The following is a 27,829-nucleotide window of genomic DNA, read 5'->3' as shown; positions in this document are numbered from 1 at the left end:
CATAAGCATGTCATTGACATCTCCCCCAGGTCTGTTCTATCTGATGGTGCCCTCATAAGGTTGAAATCTCCCATTAGGATCCAGTCAACATCATCAGGCATGTGAATATTCAGGAACCAGTTAATAAACTCAATTTTGTCTTGTGGATCACATAGCCCATAGATATTAGAAATAATCCAAGACTGATTGGAGAGCAGACTAGTAAATTGCAATGAAAGAGAAAACCTATTTTGTGCAATGACTTCTCTAGATAACTGAGAGCCACTCCAAGTCACAAGGAGACCCCCAGAAGCCCCAACTGAGGGTAGGAAGGCAAATTTATTAAGTCCGGAAGGGCAAAAAAAATTTAAGTAAGCTGTGTCAAAAGTCTCTCTCTTGGTTTCTTGAAGACACAAAATGATGCAGTCACTCTCATCAATTTTTTTCCTTAAGGCCAGCCATTTGTCCTCAGAATTTATTCCTCTAATGTTCCAATTTAGAGTATTCCAGCTTCTGTTTGTGTTATTCATGGAAACACATAATTATTTTGTACCAGAGGTCAAGTGCCAGCACTTGATCTTCCACACATAAAAGAAAGTTGTACAAAACCCTGATCCACAGCACAACACATATCCAGTAAAGCAGCCAGACATACAGTAAAGAAGTAGTAATGGGATAATACATCACCAGACATATAGAGTTCAAACAGTGCCAATATCCAAGTCTTACATCAATCAAAAGCAGCCTCAAACTAGGTGTGGAACCACAAACACACACCCTCCACACAGTACTCCAAGTAAGGAACATAAACATTATGAAGAGTTGGAGGTATATCCTTCTCCTTTGGCCAAGGTCACCATGTCCAAAACATCCTCTTGCCTTCTCTTGGGGTTCTTGGCCAGCTTGTCCTCCAGCTCCCCCTTAGCAACCTTACAGAAAAGAGGCAGTGAGGTTTTTAACAATTGATTTTTATATGATGGGAGGGACAGCATTGCAAGGTAAGCAATTATTATTAGAGCAGGAGTTTCTCTTGTAACCAGCATTGTCTTTCTTGATTCTATCACTTCCCCTTACCTTTGTTTCCACTAGTGGAGTCTTTCCATTTCTTCTCTTCCTCAAGTTATCTTGACCAAAAGGTTGCAACAGGGCCTAGGACTCCACATCCTGCCTATTGGCAGCCACACCAATATTTTCTTTGTCCTTGGCCTCATCCTCCATGGCCTGACAAATAGGTGCATGAGAGGTAGGACACTTGTCAGGTATATGAAACATGAAGGCTTGATCCATATTTTCCACAGCAGTGAATAGTTCCCACATTCCAGATTTTAACATAGTAATAGTCCAGGCAAACTTATCAGGGGATAGAAGCAGGTGAACAATAAAATTAAACCAACTTACAGGAATGTTGGTAGAGAAAGAGCTCCTGCTTTCCAATGATTGGTCCTTAAAGTGTTGTTTCCACAGTAGCATGCCTTCTTTAGAAACAGAATGATCATTATTAGCAGCAGCAGCCATCTGAATATGTTTCAAACCAAGAAGAGAAGGAGCCATGCTAAAATGTTCATTTATTTGAGTAACCCAATTACCTTGTAACCCTGACTGAAGATCCTCAATGTTCTCCACTAGCTGCAAGCTTCCCCTAGCAGTATTAACATGTTCAGAACTGCAGGCCAGGATTTCAATTGAAGGTCCACTAGCAAGTGAAGGTTTAGCTTTCCCATCAATTGACACAGCATCCATATGAGGAGATGCAGAAACATCAGCAGAGGCATCTGCTCCATGGCTATTGTAAGCAACATGTTGCAGTTGTTCTGCAACAACCTGAACATTAACTTGATCATGCAAAACAGTATCAACCAAAGCAGCACCCTGGCTGTTTTCTTCCAATAAAGGAGGTTCCTCATCATCTCACTGATATGCTTGAATTATGTTCTGCATCCCATTAGCAAACACCATGGCAGGGGAGGAATAATAGCAGGCACTATCTCCCTAGGAGGGATAGCCTCCACTACAAGATAGGCCATAAGCATATTTGTGTTGTCTCCCTTAGAGAAAGACATGTCTGAGGATATACTGCTGTTACTTGGTGCAGGATGCAGTTCTTCTCCATCTGCCCAGGCCATTTCTTCTTGTTGCACTGCATCCAAAAGATCATCAAGGTCAGCATTCTATTGATTCTGCTAATTCTCTTCCCAGTTATCCCAATTCTCTGCATCCTGAGCATCCATATCATGATTGTTGGGAGCCTCATCATGAAAACCATGAGCAGGCTCAGCATCTTCAGGGAGAGGGTGGGGGTCCACATTGTCAGGAGGAATAGGATCCTCATCTGCAGGACCACCACCAAGGAGCTCACTTGCTAGCACTTCAATGGAGGAGGACCAGCCATCCTCCTCAAATTCATCTCCTTCAGACAAACGCATACTTTTAGGAATGATATCTAGGTTCATAACTCTAGCCTTGACTACAATATGCCCCATGTGATCATCCTCCTTGTCCCAGGATATCATGCGGCCGAACTTACTGATAGCACAAGCCAAATCTTCAGTGTTACTGAAATCAAACGGAACTCCCGTCAGAAGCAACCAAACAGTTCTATTGAAATGAACCCTCCTGTGATTTCTGCCCTCATCGTGTTTCACGAAAGTAATGAACACATCACCAAACTCATGAGGACTATCTATTACCAACTTATCCCTGTCTCTAACCCTTGTGAGACGAAAATAGGCCTCTCCTAACGAGCAGCGCTGCACGTCCCTCAACCCCAACTGCCTATGTTCAACAATAAACTCCTCAAGAACATCTCTTACATTGGGGAATGGAGCATCGGCGGGGATAGGATGGATGGTCGCAATCGCCCAATCTTCATGGCGACGAGGACGCTGCGGCAGCACCACCCTAGCCACCCCATTGCGGCCAGGGACCTGCTGAATGTCGAAGCCATGGGGCACGAAAGGGCGCTGGTCAATCAGGATGTTGGCCATCGGAGTCGCAGAACGAACACTCGCCGGCACAGTCAAGCTCAAGGTGACGGGAGCGGGGTTTGGGCAGGGTGCAAAAACAGAGGAGCAGAGCATAGAAGTTGAGGAGGCAAGAGATGGACGAGGCTGAAAATTAGGAAAAGATCCCATACATAGCTCGTGAAAAGAGGAAACTTGCGAAGGGTCGTGGGCCGAGCCAACGGACTTGAACCAATCCTGGACCGCATCCATGTCCCAGGCCTCATTAGGTGGGCTGGGAAAAGTAGCAAACTTGAGAGAAGGATAGAGCCCAGGAAGGCGAGTGCCACGACACTCCCGAGCAAAATGGCCCATCTTGCCACACGCATAGCATTGGAACGAGTTATTTGAATGAACCAGATTCCCGCCTACTACAGTCGCTGCGTGATCCTCTCCTGAGGGGGTAATATGGGGCATTAAGGGCACATTAAAGTCTGTGACCACATTATTGCTGGTGGTCGGAATATCCGCTAAACGAGAAAAAACTGACTGCCGTGGTTGATCGCCAGAGACTCTGCCGGCGACAGATCGCGGACGCTATTCATTGACAACTCTAGTCCAAGAAGCTTCTTCCTCACGATAGTAAAGTTGTTCTTCACGTAGCCAATTAGGTCCTCCAAAGCCCCAAAGATTGAAAACTAACTCAAAATCCTTCTCCACTACCCGGCCATGATTATAGATCTCAAAACCTACTAACTTTGAGGCAACAGAGAACTTGAACGTTCTGTCCTTGAGGTGTAGCACACGGAAACCTTGAGGATAGCCACCAAAACATGATTGCAACGTGATACTAACCGTGTGACAATCCAAGCAAAAATGAGCATGGCAGAAAGAAACCACCAAAGTGAACTCACGTTCACGAAAACCAGGCGAAAACACCACTGGGTGACCAAACTTTTGCCTCATGGACAGTTGGAAATCTTTACCTCGAGCAAAGTTGAGTGAAGGAGGGTCCATGGTCATCCTAGCAGCAAACACTTCCCGCAAAGCAACCGGAGAAAGGTTGGTGGCTGCCACCCTCGGGGTGAAAAGTGGCAGGGGAGCAGTGGCCCCCGGTGCCGGAGTGGCCACCGGCGGTAGGAAGGGTGGCCGCCGGGGCCGGAGTGGCCACCGGCGGTGGTCGCCTTGGGGTCGCCTAGAGAGAGCCTAGCCTAGGTGGGAGCCGGAGCCCAGAAGGGGCAATGTTACTATACGTTTTAGGGTTAGCGTTGTGATAGCTCATTTGAGAGATAGAGCTTCGCTCATCCGTACGGATCTACTCCTTGAGAGAGACCATGGCCCCTCTTCGGAGAAGATCCACCTTGGATTCAAGATCCCTCACGGGAAGATCCCCTTGTGGATTCAAGACCTCCTCACGGAGAAGACCGGTTACCATTTGTATCATACCTTGTTGATCGTGGATCTTGTATCTCCTTTTGTGTTCATGGATCTAGCACATGTGTGACCTAATCTTGTTGGTTTGATTGTTTCTCTTTGCGCCCCTTTGTGATTTCCTCTTGTGTTTCCCCTCGTGTTCTCCGTGTTCATCGCGGGATCCGCTCCTTTCATGAAAGATCGGCCCCTAGGGTTTCCACCCTACGTCACTCGGTCCTTGCCGCTGGAACGGAACTTGCCCATTCTAAGGCCTCTGGTTGGGCCAAGGTGACTGCCGAGGATCTTGGAGAACACATCCAAGCTTTTGTGATAGCAATGGCAGAGCTCGTGGGTGTTGATGAGGTCGAGAGGGTTGGACTTCCATAGGGTGCACCACCGTCGGGAAAGGATGGTTATCTGTGCCCCATATTTGATTGGGAGGAGGGAGATGATGACTGTCAACATATCATCGGGAGGCTGCTGATGAAGTCTAGGCCTGCTGGAGTCGCTTGCGGTTCTAGCTTGCCCCGCCTCCGCTTGTTGGCAGCCCTGTTCTCCACCTCCGGAGTCCCCTTATCAGCGGCGCTTTCTGATAGAAATGGGAGTACAAGGAATATTTGGTTAAAACAGGGCAATAGAAAAGTGTATTGGTAACTAGAAGTTATTAGGTAGGAATATAGTAAGAAAAGGGAATAACAGTTGGTTGCTTAAATACTACACAAGTCATTCGATATTGCTGGGTAAGTCAACACGCAGATAGTTGAAAAGAAAACTTACTTCGAACAAAGTTTGGACAGATGATATCATCGGAGAAGTTACCATATATCTCATGACCAGCCCCTTTTATGTGCAGTGCAATTCCAGTGCCAGCTTGCAGTTCATAAAACTTAGCAATTTCTCACCTAAAGCCAGTGCGAAAATAGGGGTCACCACGTTCATCAAGTCTAAGAGTAGCAACGATTGTAAATCCATGGTTCATGTGCAGTATGACATCCCTGTGGTCTTGATTTATGTAAAGGGAAAGATTTTGTGCACTACAGATTCTGTAGCATAGCAAGGGACGTGCTACAGAAAATGGTAGGATTGTTAAAGAAAATACGGTAACATGCAAATATGGGCCAAAATTGAAAGAAATGTACAACAGCCGAAATCGAAGGACAAAAATTTATAATTAGACATATAGGGTGAACATGATGTCATGGAAATAAGAGAGTAATCGAAAGAACAATATGTCATTAATTTTCCTAATATAGAAAGAAGAGGGGAAGAAAACCCCTTTGAGTATATGGTGCATCTGGCACATTTTATCCAAATGTAGTAATACTTAGAATATGTTCAGGAAAGTAGGCCATGCCTGCCGATTTAGGGTGAGATTGAACATACCGCACGCATCCTCAAGTCATCTGGTACGGTGAGATGGAATGTTTGGCGGAGGCCGCAAGGTCGTGATGTGTCCGCGCACTATACACTCTATGAACGGAAGAAAACCCTCAAATCATCTTGAATAAAAATGAATTCACGGTGATATCGGACGGGTGATTAAAGGAGGCAGATGATCTAGGATAAGAGATGAGATAATATCTCATTAAATTATTTACCTTGTTGTCCATGAGAAAGAACCCTCAGTATGGTCGATTCCCCAACCGAGCGGAGCTAGATCTACCGTGAGCAACGTTGAGAAAGTCGTTGGCGATAGGCGGCGGCAAGCGGAAGTGGCGAAATACGGTGGGCTTTGCCGGCAGCCTGGCGGCGGCAGGTGTCGAGCTATCTGTTCAGCGCCGCGATAGGCGGTGCCATGCATAGACACGGAGGAGCTTGTGCAGGTGTGAATGGGGACCGGAGGGGGTGGCGGGCGGGGTGAGGGTTTTTGTGACGTGGGATGGTGAGGGTTTTCCTTTTTATTTTTTGAATTGGGTGGTGAGGGCTTTTTTGTCCCACAAAGAATTTTGGAGGCGACGGTTTGCTGGAGCCTACCGTGTGTGATTGACGCAACAGGCAAAATGAAAGTCATTGCACACGGTTCCAATTTTGGGAACCGTGTGTGATTGACGTACTACCTCTGTCCTGGTTTATTGGTCCCCTTTGTAATTTTTACTGAATTTTGACCAAATATTTAACTAAGAAATGCTTATACATGCCACCAAAAATTATATCATTGAACACTATGCTCAAATACCCATCCAACGATATAATTCTTGCTGACCTGCACTAACATTTTTTCAGTTAAACCTTTCGTCAAAATTTAACACAAATTACAAAGGGGACCAATAAACCAAGACGGAGGTAGATTCCATCAACGGAACTGATTGAATCCATATCCCACGGTTAGACGTAAGTAAACATAGATTAAACATACTCAGACATAGGTAATAATCGTAAACGTACACAACCATAGTTCAACCATAAGTACATAGTTCAACCGTCATTATGCATATACTCAAGCGTACATAGTTCGATCCCACATCTCATCCCACATGCCGGCACGATCCTGAAGCTTCTCTAGGTACTCGGCGTACGCGCCGTGCGCCACCCAGTGAGAATACTTCTGTTTGAAGGAGCCAATGACCCGTCCTCTTGCATGCGCCAGAACACTTAGATACGCGTCATGAATCTTGTGGTTGCAAAATGGGCATCGATAGCCGCTGATCCACGTCCTAATATGCCTGTTATGCATTCCCGCATAAAGCTCCCTCGGGATTTGCCTCTTGTACCTCCTCTGGACATCTTCATCCTCGCTGTCAGACAACACCTATACAAATAGTAAAACAAATTTGGCATCAAATCAATGATTACATACCGTGAAGTAGGATTAGGAATATATGACTATTTATTTATACATATCCAGAGATTATGGTTCGACTTTTAAGCACAGTCGTCTATGTACAGACCAATCTTGAAGAAAATAATGGCACAAACATATGTAGGTCATTCAAAATCAATTGTCAAGACCTGGCTATGAATTATTAGCACGAACACTAACCCTAGTCGGATTACTAAAAGAAATTATGTGCACACATGAAACAACTAATCACTTATCACTTGTACCATTCAAACAATCAATACACAACACGGATCTAACGAAACTTACTCAGATTTCATGGATTGGGAGAACATAACCATAGGATTTCTATTCCAAAAAGGGGGAGGCAGGAGTAACCAGAGAAACCCTATGATCTATTTGACACATAAATGGGTATAGATGACAAACCAGTTGTCCGTCGTCGTCCGAGTCATTGTCGAAGTGGCCGTCGGAGTGGTCGTCGGACCGGACGACAGGTGCCCCTGCACTCGAGCCAAACGAGCGGAAGTCCGACACCACCGGACGTCCGGCGACCGGACGACTGGCCTCTTCCGGAAATCCGCTACACCAGCATCCGAGCCAGAATGAGCAGTTGACCGGCGACCACCGGACGTCCGGCCGCCCATGAGACACCGGACGACCGGTCCCCAGCGGACGTCTGATACATGGCTGTGTCCAGTTTCGGGCCCGAAGCCCATGTACCACCTCCTTCGCCCCCAATTTTCACTAAGACTATAAATAGACCTCCTATTCATTCTAGCTAGGGTCAGCGTTGTGTAAACTCATATTAGAGATAGAGCATCGCTCATCCACATCGGATCTACTCCAGGAGAGAGACCGCGGCCCCTCTTCGGAGAAGATCCATTTGGATTCAAGACCTCCTCGCGGAGAAGACCATCAGGACCTCCTCAGGAAGAAGAATCGGTTACCCTTTGTATCGTCCGTTGTTGATCATGGATCGTGTGATCTCTTATGTACTCGAGGATCTAGCATATGTGTGACTATTTCTTGTTGGTTTTAGTGATCCTCTCGTGTTTCCCCTTGTGAATATCCCCGTGTTTGTCCTCGTGTTCTTCATGTTCTTCGCGGGATCCGCTCCTTTCATGAAAGATCGGTCATCTACGGTTCCACCCTACATCATATACTCTCCTCCTACCTATGTTTTATGGTTAGCGTTGTGCTAGCTCATTTGAGAGATAGAGCTTCGCTCATCCATACGGATCTACTCCTTGAGAGAGACCGCGGCCCCTCTTCGGAGAAGATCCACCTTGGATTCAAGACCCCTCACGGGAAGATCCCCTTGTGGATTCAAGACCTCCTCATGGATAAGACCGGTTACCATTTGTATCGTCCCTTGTTGATCGTGGATCTTGTATCTCCTTTTGTGTTCTTGGATCTAGCACATGTGTGACTTAATCTTGTTGTTTTGAGTGTTTCTCTTTGCACCCCTTTGTGATTTCCCCTCGTGTTTCCCGTCGTGTTCATCGCGGGATTCGCTCCTTTCGTGAAAGATCGTCCCCTAAGGTTTCCACCCTACATCATCTTGGTATCTAGAGCCACGTTGATCATGATTTTGGAGCCTCCCCATTGTGTTTTCTAGCCTTGTTTTGTTGATTTTCTCCCTAATTCGAAAATTCCCCTCAAAAATAGCCCCACATTTTTTTGTCATTTGTTGGTGTGATGAAGTTTTGTTGGATTTGATCCACGGGCTTCGTGTGTTGCATGTAGATCTAGCTTTCCATCCTCTTTTCCCCAATTTCCATCTACAAATTTCCCCGAATTTTGCCCGGATTTGACCTCTCCACGTGAAGTTCATCGAGCTCGTCCACGGATCCAGATCCGGGACATCTGGCCCGACCGCCCGGACATCCATCCACCAAGCCCAGACATCTGGCCCCTGGCAGCATCACTTCCTTCCACCACCCATTTTCCGTCCATATTTTGCCACATTTTGTTCCGGTGCCCACATACACTTCTGCATACCACCACCACCACTTCCGCATAGCACCGCCATATACAACATACACCACCATCGCTTACCACTACAAACTCCGACAATTTTGTCCCGTTTTGCTTTAAGAATTTGAGTTTCAATTCCATGTCCTATTGTGTTTCGGCTATTTAGGTACGGTTCGACACCAACATCACCGCCGCTCAATTTCTCCACGGACACGTCATCAACAACGACCACTTCTCCATTTGGTCATCGTCATCCGTTCTTGCTTATGGACGAGGAACCAAGGAACGGTAAACTCATCTTGGTTTAGTGGTACATCATTCTTGCCATTACATTGATAGCCATCATAGCCTTACTATTTTGCGTCGCTTACGCATCGAGACTAGCCTTTGAATATTTCCGGCAACATGACTTGTGCACATTAGTGATCATACTTCCCATAGCATACATATATCATTGGTTCATATCTTGGTATCATCTCTTGTGTCACAAGGTTGTCATCGCATACACAATTTCTATCTTGTTTCGTGAAGCATTGCATGAGAAAAGAGCTCAAACACAAAGAGCCAAACAAGATTTTAAGCAAAAGGGAAAGATAAGCAAAGAGCTTTTAAGCAAGAAACATAGCATCATACAACATTAAGATTGTCATACTAGATCATCTTGGATCATACCATCAGAACACCATACATAGAGCATACTTGGGATAGAAGTCGTTGTAATTTTGCTTAGTAGGTTGTGCACAAGTATTCGTATCCGCCTATTGTGTAATCATGCTAGAGTCTCTCTCTAGTGTTGTGCAACAAGAGCATTTTCCTGGATTCCACATTTTGGCTCATCCTTGGTTGCACGATCCCACTTATCTCTGTGCGTGTGTGTTTCTGTGTACCTTACTTTGCTTGGTCTACTTGTTGCATTGCAAACTTGGAAACCTTTTCCAACATTATTGAAGCTCACTAACAATTGCATCAAATTTTGTGCCACCATCCTAACCAAGCTCCACCATAAGCTTTTACTTGTGTAGGTGTGAGAAACCGACAAGAATTGGTACCAATTGTGCTATTTCCTTGTTCCACATTGGAGTGATCTTTCATCCATCTTCAACATCGGTCAAGGTACATTTGGTATAAGTTCTTCTCCTTCTCCCACTCACATATTTGTTTGGAATGATGGATAGGCCAAGTACTTCTACCAACCCACTCTTCATCGGGCAAGACGACGACATGAACTCCTATGTCACAAAGAGCCACCTATTTGGTGCACAACGTGCTTTGCATCAAGAGCCAAAAGCAATGAAGGAATGCATCGACAACCTCGCCACTGACTTGCGACTCTCCGAGCAACGTACAAGAGATTACTTCGACCACAAGCTCAACAACCACAAGCAAGAGAATGACACAATAATGGACGAGATCCGTGCTTTCTTGCTCAACTGCTCTTCTTCCACTTCGTCCTCATCAAGATGGAGCCGCTCAAGTCGACACTCCGACTACACCATCTCTGGCGCAAGTACACCGTCATCGAATACTCTTCGTCGTGCCACACACCAAGATCGTTAAGCCAACTGCAACCCTCTACATGACAACAACTCTCAAGAACAAAGACATCGTCAAAACCAAGCTACCTTTGCGCAAGCATGAGAACGGAAACAACAACGCCAACACGAAGAGGAAGAGCGAGAGCGTCTTCACCAAGAAGCACGAGATGCCGAGGCACAACCTCAAGAGCAACAATTGCGAGATGCTTAAGCACTTGAGGTGCAAAAAGACTTCCAAGAATCAAGTCGAGTCGTAGCCAACCGAGGCCGACAAGCTTGTGAACATGAAGAAGCACTTCGCGAAGAAGCTCACGAACGAATATATCAAGCTCGCGTGCAATGTAAGGCTCGACAAGTTCCTCCACAAAGCTCGCCATGAACATCATGTTCAAAAAGAGCAAGAAGACAATGGAAATCCTCCACGGCATGAACAACCCGTGAGAGACATTCCTCCTCGTCTAGGACGTCATCATCCCCGACCCAAACATAATGAAGAGCAGCGCTACAGCAAGCTAAAGTTCACCATGCCCAAGTTCAATGGAAGCAATGATCTCGAAGAGTACCTTTCATGGGAATTGAAGGTCGACAAAATCTTCCGCTTGCACAACTATGAAGAAGAGAAGAAGATCGCGATGGAATCCCTTGAATTCCAAGACTATGTCCTCATTTGGTGGGAACAAGTCATTGAGCGCCGAGAGGCAAAAGGTGAACCACCCATCGCTACTTGGGTGCAAATGAAGGATGTCATGAGAGCACGCTTTGTGCGTACCTACTACAACCGCGACCTCTTCAAGAAACTCCAACTACTCAAGCAAGGAACCAAGAGCGTTGAAGAGTACTACAAGGAAATGGAGATTGCAATGATACGAGCCAATGTCATGGAAGATGATGAGCAAACTATGGCACGTTTCTTGAATGGACTCAATCACCCTATCAAGAAGATCGCCGACTTTCAACCATACTCGAACCTCATCAAGCTAGTGCATCAAGCTACCAAAGCGGAACGTCAAGTGCAAGATGACTTCAAGTATGCCAAATTCTCATCCAAGTCATATGGTTTCTCCAACACTGATGTAGGGTAGGAACCCTAGGGGCCGATCTTTCATGAAAGGAGCGGATCTCGCGATGAACACGAAGAGCACGAGGGGAAACACGAGGGGAATCACAAGGGGAAACACGAGAGAATAACTAAACCAACAAGAAATAGTCACACATATGCTAGATCCTCGAGTACATAAGATATCACACAATCCACGGTCAACTAAGGACGATACACGTAGCATGATCTTCTCTATGAGGAGGTCTTGAGGTTCTTCCCGTAAAAGGGTGTTGAATCCGCTTGGGGGATCTTCTCCGAGGAGGCGCTATCTCTTAGAAGAAGGTAACCAAGTGGATGAGCAAAGCTCTCACACGAAATATGAGCTAATCCTTTGCTAACCCTAGAAAGGATGAGGGGAAGGTCTATTTATAGTCTAGAGCCACGAAGGGGTAAGTGAGGGGTGAAGGAATACATGGGCCTCGGGCCCGATCTCTGTGCACAAACATGCGTGGGACGTCCGGCGGGTGTCGGACGTCCGGAGGCTCGGGAATGTCTGGACGTCCGGAAGTCTTCGGACTTCCATAAATAGTGTTCTATCGTCGTTGCACCGGTCGTCCGATGGCGCTCGGTCGTTCGGGGCCTGGGAGGTGTCGGACGTCCGGTCTTGGTCGGTCGTCCGGTCGCTCTAGAGTTGGGGGCTGGGCCTTCTGGCTGGTGCAGCCTCCAGCTTCAGACGTCCAACGAGGTCCGGTCGTCCGGAGGCTGTAGACTTCGGGCAGCTTCTTCTCTTGGTCCTTGTACTTGGCATCCTCGCTCGCTCGTCCATTGGATGTGGTGGCTCCGTGGCGTTCCTCTAAGTACCTGATCATGCATAGCACATATATTTGAGGTAGTAGCCACGTCTCACATGTGGAAAGTGATGGTTCGAAGAGGAGTGAGTTCACCTTGTGACCAATGGTGTATGTCCGAGGTCTTGTCATGTGTCATCTTGGGGCTTGGATAGTAGTCGGAGTGTATATGGGGATGAACATGGGATGCTTCGCATCATCTCCCCCCCCTTGGGAAACATCCGACCTCGGATCGTGATCCTCATCACCATGGAAACGGTTGTCGGGGACGAACTTGTAGTAGGACGGAGTTGAAGGCATGGTGCAAACCAAATACTCCAAGGTGTCTCCAGTATGTTGTACATGCAAAACGATCAAACACAAAGTACACTTGGAAATACAATGGTTAGCGCACACAAAGTGTCCATCAAGTAAGTCCGTGCGGCAAGATTGTTCGTGACAACGCACATGAAGCTTATGAAGATGATATAGAATGATATGCAAAGCATTCATAGGAGCAAAAGCATTCAAATGCACACAAATGTGTTGTGAATATGATCAATGCAACCATGGTGCAAAATGATGTCATAGTGGGACGGTTTATCAAAAGCATGAACATGGTAATTGGTGCTCAGTATGAGTATGTGATTATGCAATTGATGATGGGCAATATGATCATGATGTATGAAGATGCATCAAGAAAGATCACAACAAATTTGCTAAGGACATGCACAAGCTCATATATCATGGATGACATGGGAATACAAGATGCAACAAGGCAATCATAATGTGTGTCAATCCATGCATAAGATGCAAATTTGTCATGTGTATGATATGTCCATCGAGCATGACATGTGTGAGCACAATATATAAATATGGAGGTGTCGGTGTACCAATGCCGATGTTGTGGCGTGAGTGGAGGTTCGAAGGTGCATCCAATAATTCCGAGTGCTCCTCAACTTGAAGGTCCATAGAAAGAATCTACAATGTCCGTCCTCCGTTCGCGAGATGTAAGAAAACAAAAATGAAAGAGTGACCCATCCGATATGCGTATTTGAGGATGGCTCTAAGGGGAGGATTTCACCTTTATGAGAATGTCAAAAATGTTGGTGTCGCGCATCTTGTATGCCTTCACATGACCAATTTGTCTCGTGATGGTACCACCTTGTGAATCCTTCAAAATGAAAGAACATGACAAACACTCGAAAACACAAATGAGGTTAGCGGAAGTGAAAAACCTATCATTCATGTGGTAAGATACCCAACAAGTGTATGCATCATGCTCATCATAAGAAAGGACAAGGGAGCATTTCATAGGATGGAGGCATATGATGTGAGAACAACCAAATACAATAGGCTCAATCAAACAAGCATGCATCACAAGTAATATGTCCAAGTCTCCAAGAGCAATAAGCATAGATGCAACAAATTGGAGGCAAGCGACAATGAACAAGATATATCATGTGAGAGGCATTAACATATATGTCATCAAGCCAAGAAAGCAAGTAAGAGTGGAACATGGGTGATGCGACAAAGCAAGTAATCAAATCGATCAAGTGGTGCAAGCTAGTAGTGCAAAGATGCAACCTACTAGAGGTAATCATGTCAAGCATGTCATGGGTGCAAATAGTGTGCATGAATAATTCACATGACATAGCACAAGCATGAAAGGAGGATATGAGCAAAGTATCATCAATGTATTGCCGAGAGGCCATATGTAAATAGCAATGGGACATTATGACTCTCCCAACACAACAAGCAAGAATAGCATGAGGCACATGGTAAACATGGCAATAGCAACAAGGATCTCCACCAAGCATGCAAATACACATAGGAGTAGCATAATAGTGAATCATGGGTAGACGCAAGCAAGGGTCACAATTGCACGACAAAATCATAGAAATAGTCATAGAATGCAAAGGGAACACCAGAAAATGGGCATAATGTAACAAGTGATATATAGCCCAAAGCCGTGTGAGAGCCAAGTAAAAGGAATGCACGAAGTCGTTGCGTGAAGGGAATGGTGGGAAGGAAAATCCACGGGATCCCAAGTCATCTTTGCTCTCAAGAGCTCGTTTCTTCAACTCTTGGGAATGAGAGGTTGACGAGTATACGTGATTACCTACACAAAACAAAGACAAAGGGAAAATTGTGTGTGCGTGGTATATGTACACATCATCCATCATGCTGCGTACGTGCTTGTGTTGGTTAGCAACAAATATCCAATGCTCAAATAGATGAGATGCGTGATATAGAAACATGTCATCCATCATGATAGGTTTGTTGTTATGTATGGCATAATGGAGAATCAAATTGTGTAATGCATCATGAGAAATATGTATAGCATTGTTATTCATGGAATGCATATGGTGCAAGGAATTATGGGATTCATGCAAAGTATGGAATGGTTCAAAATCTCCTAATATGTATGAGGAAACTATGGGGGTCTCCTCATGAGCATTAATGGAAACATCACATGGAGAATATTTACAACATCCAAAACAATGCATATTTGGAACATTGTGATCATGGCATGGCATAGTAGATGAATTGCACAAATCATGTAAAGGAAGCATGGAAATATCATCATATGAAAACAAAAATCCAATGACCATCATCTCGTCATTTATGCCATAAGTGTAAATGGGATTTATTTTAACGGGACATGCATACTTACTATGTTTAGCTTGAAATGATGCGATATGGGATATCTCACTCATAGCATATGACAAGTTCAATGGATGATGTGACCTATAGAATTTTCACATGATATCCTATGGAGCATAGCATCACAACTAGGAAAACTAACATGCTCATCATCATATTCATCATAAATTGGTAAGTCATGACATGAAGAATTCGCACTAGCATGAAGTATGGGAATAGGTGTGTCAACATCATGCAAGCAGTCATTCGTAAAATAGTCCACTAGTGGGACAAGAGAAGAACCATCACCTATGTTACCTTTGGAGCATCGCTCGTGTGTTGTAGGTGAGGTGTCGAAGACGAAGTCGTGGTCATCTTCATTTTGATGGAACCATTTGGGGGGTGCTTCATCGTCCACCATGGCCATCGTCGTCTCCATTGGAGGTATGGACTCGTCGAGGATAGGCATGTCGTCATTTAGGAGACCTAGCACCAAAGAAAACACACTCGAAGTAGAGGTTGAGTTGTTAGAAATCATAGTGGCCTCACATGCCGTGTCAACTACCTCACTCACTAAGTGTTGTGGCTCACTCACTCCCTCCTGGATGCTCTCACTCGTATGGTTGGTGGAGTCACTCAAATGGATCTCAACCTCACATGGGATGTGTGGCATGCTCTCAATTGTCGGGCTAGTGGTGGTCACACTCATCCTCTCATCAGAAATGAATTCAATGTCACATATGGTGGTCGGAGAGATGTTGGTGCAAATGTCTCCATGCTCAATCGTGTCGTGGTAGTAGCCGTGGATGAAAGCCGAAGATGGCACATCATTACTCTCCTCCAAGACCAAAGATAAGGTCTCATGTGCGGTCTCGTAGCTTGACTCGGAGTATGAGTCCAATATGGGTGTCATATTCATGTTTTTGAAGAGCTTCATGCTCGTCGCCGTGGTCGAAGGGGATGGCCCTAGATCGACCATCTTGTCGCCGTCTTGTTGTTGCAGGGCCATATGATGTGGCACCTCGTAGCTTGTCTCCATGGCCGAAGGGAATGTCCCATGCTCGGCCATCTTCCTTGGGGGCTTCCAAAGATGTAAGTGTTGCCCTCGCTCATAGGTGGTCGCCTTGTACTTGATGATGTCGATGTAGGCAAACTCGCGGGAAGTAGGCGAAGATGTCCTACGTCCAAAGGCGAAGATGCCTTGATAGCACTTGGAGAAGATGCCAAAGTGGTTGATGAGTCGTGGCGCCGTCTTGGTTGTGGTCGTCTCGCGGTCTTCTCTTATGCTCATGAAGTTAGGCCGCAGCTTGATGTAGAGCTTGTTGGGACATGTAGGTAGGCGCATCTCGAGCATCTTCATGCTGATGGTGTCACTGTTCTACTTGAGCTCGATGGCGTTTGTCGTCGCGCACATGTTTCTTGGAGGTGACTTTCCCTTCATGACGATGTGGATCACGAACGTGATGGTGGTCGCCAAGGAGATGTGGACGTGGACGACTTGCGCTTGCATCATTTTTGCACTCCGAAGACTTGTGACTTGAACATCGTCACCTTGAGGATGATGAAGGGGAAGAACGGTTGATCAACAAGGTTCGAATCTCCTCCGTCCTTGCATCTTGCTTCTCTTTTTGTGTGGAAAGATTCTTGTCGATGTAGTCCCTTATCCTTGCTTTGGAGTGACGAATGTCGATGGAGATGTTCTCGATGCGCTCGCGCAATCTTGATTGTGTGCCTTGCATTTGTCATCGTAGATCAAAGATTGACGCTTTGGTGATGTAGTAGTTCACGCCGTTGTCATTGTGGAAGCCGGAGATGAAATGCCTTGCCTATCCATCACAATACTCGAGAAAATATGAGTGAAGAATGCAGAAGAATTATACCAAATGTACCTAGACCGAAGTTGAATATGGATCAATGATCACTCAATGATGTAACAAGGAAATAGCACAATTGGTACCAATTCTTGTCGGTTTCTCACACCTACACAAATAAGGCTTATGGTGGAGCTCGGTGAGGATAGTGGCACAAAAATTTGATGCAAAATGTTAGCAAGAGTCAATAATGTTGAAAGAGATTCACAAATTTGCAAGTGAAACAAGTAGACCAATAGCAATGAATGGCACACGGAAACGCACACACCGATAGATAAATGGGGTCGTGCAACCAAGGAATGAGCTCAAAATGTGGAATCCACGGAAAATGCTCTTGTTGCACAACTCTAGAGAGACGCTAGCACGATTGCTCAATAGGTGGATTGATGTGGAGCATCCTAGAGTCATCCCCATGGACCTACCATCGTCTCACCAAGTGCCTAGCGGACCCATGACACGAGCACGTGCAAGAGCTCTCGAAACCGTGGTGACATATCTCCTCTCACATTTCCACTTCGATGCACATGAGACATGGCTACTACCTCAAATCGAGACATTGTGCATACTCAGGTACCAAGGAGCTAGCCATGGAGAAGCTAAGGAGCAAGAAGGATCAGGAGCGGAAGATATGTGTGAAGACGGAAAAGAAATTAGCCTCCCAGGCTGGCTGGATGATCCGGACGAGGTCCCGGACGATCCGGACTCAGCCCGGATGATCCGGACCCCAGCCCGGACGATCCGGACAATTGAATACCCGAGAGCAACAGGAGCTGCCCTGAAGCCAGATCATCCGGACCCAGTCCTGGATCATCCGGACATACCCGGATGTCCGGACCAGGACCTGGACATCCGGGCCTCCCGCAGCCCCCTCGACACAGCCGGACGATCCGGACGCCGACCCGGATCATTCGGACCCCCGAAGCCCGGATCATACGGACCAACATCTGGATCATTCGGACCGTGCCTGCGTGCATGGTGTTGGGCCAAGGCCCATGTACCCCTTCGCCCCCTTTGACTATATAAACGACTTCTCCTCTACTTTTCTAGGGTTAGCATTGGTTTAGCTCATATTTAGAGATAGAGCATTGCTCATCCACATCGGATCTACTCCACAAGAGAGACCGCGGCCCCTCTTCGGAGAAGATCCCTTTGGATTCAAGACCCCTCTAAGGGAAGATCCCCATGTGGATTCAAGACCTCCTCACGGAGAAGACCGGCTACCTTTGTATCATCCTTAGTTGTCTATAGATCGTGTGATCTCTTATGTACTCGAGGATCTAGCACATGTGTGACTATTTCATGTTGGTTTAGTGATTCTCTCATGTTTTCCCTTGTGTTTACCCTCGTTTTCTCCTCGTGTTCTTCGCGGGATCTGCTCCTTTCGTGAAAGATCGGCTGATTAGGGTTCTACCCTACATCATCTTTGTATCTAGAAGCACGTTGATCACGATTTCGGAGCCTCCCCATTGTGTTTCTAGCCTTGTTTTTGTTGTTTTTCGTCCTAATTTGAAAATTCCCACAAAAATAGCCCCAAAAATTTTCTTGTGATTTGGGAGTTTTGATGATGTTTTGTTGGTTTTGACCAGTGAATTTGTTGAGTTGCAAGTGGATCTTCCTTCCCCCACCATCTCCACCTCACTATCCACCCAAAAATCTGACAAATCATCGAATTTCCCCCTTTTTCACGTTCACCCCGAGCCATACCTGAGCAGATTGACCAGCCCGGATCATCCCGACCCTGACCCGGATCATCCGGATCCGCCCGGATCATCCGGCTCCCGGCCCGGATCATCCGACTACACCTGAGGAAACTGCATTTTCTGCAGTTTTTCCCCACCGCCGCCTATGCCTCCGCATACCCCCCTCGACCACCACCACCTAACTTCCGCCAAACCCTTTCGTTTCATCCATCACTTGACCGCTACCAACTCCGACACATTTTGCCGCTTTTGGTTTTGAGAATTTGAGTTGTGGTTCATCGTTTCCTAGGGTGTTTCGGCTAACTAGGAACGATTCTACATCGACATCACCACCGCTCATCTTCGCCACGGACGCGTCATCAACAAAGACCTTACCGGTAACCTCATCTTGGGTTTGTGACACCGTCAACCGTAAGCAAGGACGGTAACTTCGACGACATCTTGGTCCACCCCTTGCCATTACATTGATAGCCACCATAGCCTTATCTTTTTGCATAGCTTACCCATCGAGACTAGCTTTTGAGTATTGCCGGCAACGTAACTTGTGCACATTAGTGATCATACTTCCCATAGCATACATACATCATTGGTGCATATCTTAGTATCATCTCTTGTGTCACAAAGTTGTCATTGCATGCACAATTGCTATCTTGGTTCGTGAAGCATTGCATGAGAAAAGAGATCAAACAAAAAAGAGCCAAACAAGCTTTTAAGCAAAAGGGAAAGATAAGAAAAGAGCTTATAAGCAAGAACCATAGCATCATACAACATTAAGATTGTCATACTAGATCATCTTGGATCATTCATTGAAACACCATACATAGAGCATACTTGGGATAAAAGTCATTTCATTTTTGCTTAGTAGGTTGTGCACAAGTTCGTATCTGCCTATTGTGCAATCGTGCTAGCGTCTCTCTAGTGTTGTGCAACACGATCATTTTCGTGGATTCCACATTTTGGCTCATCCTTGGTTGCACAACCCAACTTACCTCTTTGCGTGTGTGTTTCCGTGTACCTTACATTTCATGGTCTACTTGTTGCATTTGCAAATTTGCGAATCTTTTCCAACATTATTAAATCTTGCTTACTTTCACTTCAAATTTTGTGCCAACATCCTAACCAAGCTCCACGATAAGCTTTTACGTGCGTAGGTGTGAGAAACCGACAAGAATTGGTACCAATTGTGCTATTTCCTTGTCCACATTGGAGTGATCATTGATCCACCTTCCACTTTGGTCATGGTACATTTGGTATACGTTCTTCTCTTTCTACTACTCACATTTTTCTCTTGTAATGATGGATAGGCCAAGTACTTCTACCAACCCACTCCTCATTGAGCACGACGACGACATGAACTCTTACGTCACCAAGAGCCACCTCTTTGGTGCACAATGTGCTTTGCATCAAGATCAACAAGCAATGAGTGAATGCATCGACAACCTCGCCACCGACTTGCGACTCTCCGAGCAATGTACAAGGGACTATTTCGACCACAAGCTCGACGATCACAAGCAAGAGAATGACGCAAAGAATGGACAAGATTCGCGCTTTGTTTCTCAACCGCTCTTCTTCCACTTCGTCCTCATCAAGACGGAGCCGCTCAAGTCGACACTCCGACTTCACCCTCTCCGGCTCAAGTACACCGACATCGAACACTCTTCGATGTGCTGCTCACAACGATCTTCACGCAAGCCTGAATCCTCTATGCGAAACCAATTCTCAAGAGCACGACAACATCAAACCCAAGAGGCTTTTTGCGCTAGCACAATAACGGTAGTGACAACGCCAACATAAAGAGGAAGAGCGAGCACGTCTACACCAAGAAGCACAAGATGTCGAGGCACAACATCAAGCACAACGATTGCGTGATGCTCAAGAACGTGAGGCGCAATAAGCCCTCCAAGATTCAAGTCGATCCGTACCCAGCCCAGGCCGACAAGCTCGTGAACATGAAGAAGCACTTCGCGAAGTAGCTCACGAACAAAGATTTAAAGGTCGCGTGCATCGCCAAGTTCCTCAAGTTCCTCCTCGAGCTCGACAAGCCCCTCCACAAGCTCGCCAAGGACATCAAGTTCACCAAGATCATGAATTCATTGGGAATCCTCCACGACAAGAGCAACATGAGGTTGACAACCCTCCTCACCAAGAGCAACACAATCTTGACAATAATCAACAACATGGGCGCCATCATCCTCGACCCCAACACAATGAAGAGCAACACTATGGCAAGCTCAAGTTCACCATGCCCAAGTTCAATGGAAGCAACGATCTCGAAGAATACGTTTCATGGGCATTGAATGTCGACAAAATCTTTCGCTTGCACAACTATGACGAAGAGAAGAACCTTGCGATGGCATCCCTTGAGTTCCAAGACTATGTCCTCATTTGGTGGGAAGAAGTCATCGAGCGCCGAGAGGCAAGAGGAGAACCACCCATCACTACTTGGGCGCAAATGAAGGATGTCATGAGAGCACGCTTCGTGCCTACCTACTACAACCGCGACCTCTTCAAGTAACTCCAACTATTCAAGCAAGGAACCAAAAGCGTTGAAGAGTACTACAAGGAGATGCAGATTGCCATGATAAGAGCCAATGTCATGGAAGATGATGAGCAAACTATGGCACGTTTCTTGAATGGACTCAACCATCCTATCAAGAAGATCGCTGACTTCCAACCATACTCGAACCTCATCAAGCTAGTGCATCAAGCTACCAAAGTGGAACACCAAGTGCAAGATGACTTCAAATATGCCAATTTCTCATCCATGTCATACGGCTTCTCCAACAACCAAGCTTCAACGACTCCAACACCTTCTACATCAACAAAGCCTTCTACAAGCAACGTCGACAAGTCAAGTTACAAGAAAGCTTCGTCAACTCCAAGTCATTCTTCTACACCAAGCAACTTCAAGCCGAGAGCTTCATCATCATCAACCCCATCCGATGAGACCATCATGACAAGTTCCTTCAAATGCTTCACATGTGGAGGCCGAGGCCACAAGTCCTACGAGTGCACCAACAAGCGGACCATGATCCTCAATGACGATGGCATTTATGACTCAATGAGTAACAGAGAAATGGACGCCCTTGAGCAAGTCGCCATGCACCGGCAAGTGAACGATGAAGAAGAACAAGTCTTTTGCGATGAAGATTCAATTCCCGCTCAGTTGTCTCCAAGGTCTTGACTCTTCAACATAATCAAGAAGAATATCAATGATGCCATATCTTTCATACCAAGGCCGGCATCAATGGAAGGTCCGTCAAGGTCATCATCAATGGAGGGAGTTGTCATAACCTCGCAAGTGAAGAACTTTGCTCCAAGCTCCAATTGCCCAAGATGAAGCATCCACATCCCTACAAAGTTCAATGGCTTAGCGACTCCGGCACTATCCAAGTCGAGCATCGAGTACAAGTCTCCTTCAAAATTGGTGCCTACAAAGACACTTTGGAGCGCGACATTGTTCTAATGACCGTTTGCCACCTTCTTCTTGGACACACATGGCAATTTGATAGAGGTGTCATCCACAACGGTCGAACGAACCACTACATCTTCAAGATGAAAGGGAAGGAGTACGTACTTTGCCCCATGTCTCCAAGCCAAGTGATCGCCGACAAGCAAGCCACCCATCATGGAGAGAATGCTGAGAGAGCGAACCACCAAAAAGAGAGTGAGCACCACAAGCCCGCATCGAGTGCCTCCACTATGAGCGACAAGAAGAACTTAGTCCTATTTGCCACCAAAAGTGAGATAAGAGGAGTGTGTGAGAACCCATCTAGTGTCCTACACTATGTCCTTTTGTGCAAGGACAATGCAACACAAGCTAACACTTCTCACGCTCTACCTTTAGTATTATCTTCTCTTTTGCAGGAATTTCTAGATGTTTTCCCCGACGATCTACCTCCACTATGAGGCATCGAGCACCGCATCGACCTCATCCCCGGAGCACCTCTTCCAAACAAAGCTCCCTGCCGCGTTAACCCCGAAGAAACCAAAGAAATACAAAGGCAAGTAAAGCATCTCATAGACCATGGACATGTGCGTGAAAGTTTGAGTCCTTGCTTCGTTCCGTTCATTCTTGTGCCAAAATGAGACGGTAGCTTTCGCATGTGCTCCGATTGTAGACCTATCAATGCTATCACCGTTCGCTATAGGTATCCCATTCCACGCCTTGACGATATGCTTGATGAACTTAGTGGTGCCACTATCGTTTCAGAAATTGATCTTAAGAGTGGTGACTATCAATCCGCATACAAGAGGGCGATGAATGGAAAACCGCTTTCAAAACCAAATTTGGGTTGTATGAGTGGTTAGTCATGCCTATGGGTCTATCGGAAGCACCGGGTATTTTATGCGTCTTATGAATCATGTCTTTCGCCCTTACATTGGTGTGTTTGTTGTGGTATACTTCGATGATATCCTTGTTCATAGCAAATCTCTTCAAGATCATGTCACCCATGTTCGAACCATCTTACAAACTCTTCGAAACAAGCATCTCTTTTCTAACATGGAAAAGTGCCTTTTCGGCGTTGATAACCTCATTTTCTTGGGTTTTGTTGTTTCCTCTAAGGATGTTCATGTTGATGATTCCAAGATCAATTCTATTAAGACTTGGCCCCAACCAACCAACTTGCAACAAGTGCGTACCTTTCTTGGCCTTGCGGGTTTCTATCGTTGCTTTGTGAAAGATTTTAGCACCATTGCTTCGCCTTCGCATGCTTTGAGCAAGAAGAATGCGCCTTTTGTTTGGGGTCCATCCCAAGATACCGCTTTCAGTGAGCTTAAGAATTTTCTTGCTCGTGCTCCCATGCTTGCATTACCCAACTTTGACAAGCCCTTTGAGATTCATTGTGATGCTAGTGGTAATGGCATAGGAGGTGTGTTAACGCAAGAGAAGCGCCCCATAGCTTACTTTAGTAAGAAACTTTCCGGAGCACAACTCAATTATCCCATCTATGACAAAGATCTATATGCTTTAATACACGTTTTGCATGAATGGGAACACTATCTTCGCCCTCTGAATTCATCATTCATACCTTAAGGGCCAAACCAAGTTGAACAAGCGTCATGCTAAATGGAGTGAATTTATTGAGTCTTTTCCTTATGTTATAAAGTACATTAAAGGTAAGGAAAACATTGTGGCGGATGCCCTTTCCCGCATATGCATGCTTGTTACTCAACTTGAATTCGATGTCATTGGCTTTGAGCACATAAAAGACTTGTATGAGCATGATCCTACTTTTGCTACTCCTTATGCCAAATGTTTGACGCATACCTCTTGGGAACGCTATTACATCAAAGGAGGATATCTTATGGGAGCTAACAAGCTTTGCATCCCCGAGTCTTCTCTTCGTTTGTTGCTTTTGCAGGAATCTCCTGGCGGAGGACTAATGGGACATTTTGGACGCGACAAGACTTCCGCTACACTCTCCAAGAACTACTGTTGGCCCAAGATGTTTCGCGATGTCAACTGCTTCACCAACCGATGCTCTACATGTCGCAAAGCTAAATCAAAATCTCAATCCCATGGCCTTTACATGGCTCTACTAATTCCATATCAACTATGGGAATATATTAGCATGGATTTTGTACTTGGATTGCCTAGGACTAGAAATGGAAAGGATTCGGTATTTATTGTTGTGGACCGATTCTCTAAGACGGCACACTTCATACCATGCATCAAGATCGACGATGCTTCACCTGTTGCCAATCTCTTTTGTAGGGAAATATTGCATCTACATGGAGTGCCAAAGAAGATTGTCTCGGACCGCGACGTCAAGTTCGTAAGCTACTTTTGGAAGACCCTATGTGCCAAGCTCGGAATCAAGCTACTCTTCTCCATGGCGTATCCACAAACTGACGGTCAAACGGAGGTGACCAACCGCACCCTCTCCGCTCTACTTAGAGTACTCATCAAGAAGAACATCAAGGAGTGGGAGGAGTTCGCCTACAACAGCGCAAAACACTCAACAACCGGCAAGTCCCCTTTCAAGGTCGTCTACGATTCAAACCATTGTCACCATTGGACATTCTTCCTCTACCACTCCAAGAGCGCATAAATTTGGATGCAAGTGCACGTGTGACTCATCTCAAGAAGGTGCATGAAGATACAAGGCATACCATCGAGCGCCAAGTACAACGAATTGCGACCAAGCTCAACATCAACAAGCACCCTATGGTATTCAACATTGGAGATCTTGTGTGGCTACACCTTCGCAAGGACCGCTTTCCCCAAGAATGCAAGTCCAAACTTCGACCACGAGCAGATGGGCCCTTCAAGGTGCTTGCACGCTACAACAACAACGCATACAAGATCGACATCCCACACGACAAGTACTCCGTGAGCGACATCTTCAACGTCAACGATCTCTCTCCCTACCATGGTGATGAGGAATTTGATCTGAGGACAGATTTTCCCCAAGGAAGGGGAGATAATGCGGAGCATCCCGAAGTCATCCCCATGGACCTACCATCGTCTCACCAAGTGCCTAGCGGACCCATGACACGACCACCCGCAAGAGCTCTTGAAACCGAGGTGACATCTCTCCTCTCACATTTCCACTTCAATGCACATGAGACATGGCTACTACCTCAAACAGAGACATTGTGCATACTCAGGTACCAAGGAGCTAGCCATGGAGAAGCTAAGGAGCAAGAAGGATCGGGAGCGGAAGATATGCTAAAGACGTTAAAGAAATCAGCCAAGTCCCAGGCTGGCCGGATGATACGGACAAGGTCCCGGATGATCCGGACTCAGCCCGGATGATCCGGACCCCAGCCCGGACGATCCGGAAAATTGAAGACCCGAGAGCAACAGGAGCTGCCCTGAAGCCGGATCATCCAGACCCAGTCCTGGATCATCCGGACATACCCGGATGTCCGGACCAGGATCCGGACATCCGGACCTCTCACAGCCCCCTCGACACAGCCAGATAATCCAGACGCCGACCCGGATCATCCGGGACCCCGAAGCTCGGATTATCCAGACCAACATCAGGATCATCCGGACCGTGCCTGCCTGCATGATGTTGGGCTGATGCCCATGTACCCCTCCTCCCCCTTTGCCTATATAAACGTCCTCTCCTCTACTTTTCTAGGGTTAGCATTGGTTTAGCTCATATTTAGAGATAGAGCATTGCTCATCCACATCGGATCTACTCCATGAGAGAGACCGCAGCCCCTCTTCGGAGAAGATCCCTTCGGATTCAAGACCCCTCTAAGGGAAGATCCCCTTGTGGATTCAAGACCTCCTCATGGAGAAGACCGGCTACCTATGTATCGTCCTTAGTTGTCCGTGGATCATGAGATCTCTTATGTACTCGAGGATCTAGCACATGTGTGACTATTTCGTGTTGGTTTAGTGATTCTCTCATGTTTTCCCTTGTATTTCCCCTCATTTTTCCCTCATGTTCTTCGCGGGATCCGCTCCTTTTGTGAAAGATCGGCCGATTAGGGTTCTACCCTACATCACGGATACGACACTTGTGCACAACCAATAGGAGACAAAAATGCAACGACTTCTATTCCAAGTATGCTATGTATGTATGATGTTCCGGTGCTATGATCTAAGATGATCGGATATGACAATCTTATATGCAATGTGGAAATGCTACTACGGCACTTGCTTACAAGCTTCTTTGCTCTTTCTCTTTTGCTTAATAGCTTATTCTTTTTTTGTATATGGCCACTTTTGCACAATGCACAAACCAAGATAGCGATTGGGTATATGCGGGAACAATCTTGAGGCACAAGAGATGATATGATGATACCAATATGATACAGTATGTATGCAATGGGAGGTGTAGATCACTAATGTGCACAAGTAACGTTGCCGGCAATACTCAAATGGCTAGTCTCAATAGGCAAGTGGCGCAAAATAGGCTAGGGGTTATCAATGCAATGGAAAGGGAATATACAATGGAGGGATACCACAATACCAAGATGATATGGAGGTTATCATCCTTGGCGATGATGAGTGGTGGTGTTCTTGATGGAGATGCCAAGATGATGGAGACTCGTCCCTATGTAGCCGAAACACCTTAGGAAATGGAAAAACTGCAAACTCAGAATCTTAAATGTCAAATGGTGGTAGCGGGAATGCAGTGGTGGTTGCGGAAGCTCAATGGAATTTCCAAATGGAGGGTAGGGTGGTGGACTATAAATGGTGTCGGAGTTGGAAGCACGGTCCCTAAGTAGCCGAAACACCTTAGGAGACACAACTCACAACACAAATAAAATTGGGTTAAGTCGAGGTGGTGGAAATGTATGGTGGGCTATGCGGAAGTGGTGGTGGTTGTTGATGAGGAAGCAACTGTCCCTAAGTAGCCGAAACACCTTAGGAGACTGAAATCACAACTCAAACAACCACTAATGCAAAGGGGAACAAAATTGGTTAGGTTGCGGAAGTTGGTGGTGGTGTAGCGGATGATGTGGTGGAAGCCCTAAGCAAAGATGCCAAAATTGTCAAAATTTTATGAAGTCAAAAGATGTTGGTGTTATTTTTGTGGGAAGGGGGATGTCAAGAGCTTCAAAACGAGATAGAACATCAAAATCAGAGTTCGGATGAATTAGTTATGGCCGAAACAAAAACCAGCTGAAGTCTGAAACTACAGGTTACAGACGTCCATAAAAGGACGGATGTCCGGGGACCGGACGTCCGGAGTGCTCGGAAATCTGTAAATTTGGCTCGGGTTATGGCTTCTGGACGTCTGTAAAAGGTCGGTCATCCGGTGGGTCTGGGTCAACGCGAGATGCGAGATCCGGGGCACGATTTTGGGCGGAAAATGGGGATTTTAGGGTCAAAATTGATGAGATTTCGTGGATGAAAGATGGGGAAACTTGGGGAGATGCTAGATCCACTTGAAACCAAGCAAGTCCATGGATCAAATCCAACAAAACATCGTCAAATCATCAAATCACAAAAAAATTGGGGCTATTTTTGGTGGGACTTTCGAAATTGGGAAAGAACAGAACAAAATTAGGCTAGAAAACAAAGAGGGGATGCTTCGAAATCGTGATCAACGTGGCTCATGATACCAAGATGATGTAGGGTAGGAACCCTACGGGCCGATCTTTCACGAAAGGAGCGGATCCCGCGATGAACACGAGGGGAAACACGAGGGGA

The 27,829-nt window shown here is 46.0% G+C and overlaps 1 pseudogene; it reads right to left on the bottom strand.

The window, feature by feature from the left end:
* Positions 1–2,159: 2,159 nt before the first annotated feature.
* Positions 2,160–27,829, bottom strand: part of LOC147975558 (uncharacterized) — a 67,765-nt pseudogene continuing 42,095 nt past the window's right edge.

The sequence above is a fragment of the Triticum urartu genome, chromosome 4A, assembly GCF_056163025.1.
Source record: "Triticum urartu cultivar PI428250 chromosome 4A, HENAU_Tu73, whole genome shotgun sequence".
Lineage (NCBI taxonomy): Eukaryota > Viridiplantae > Streptophyta > Magnoliopsida > Poales > Poaceae > Triticum > Triticum urartu.
Note: the sequence above shows the minus strand (reverse complement) of the source record. Positions and strands in the feature narration are given on the sequence as shown.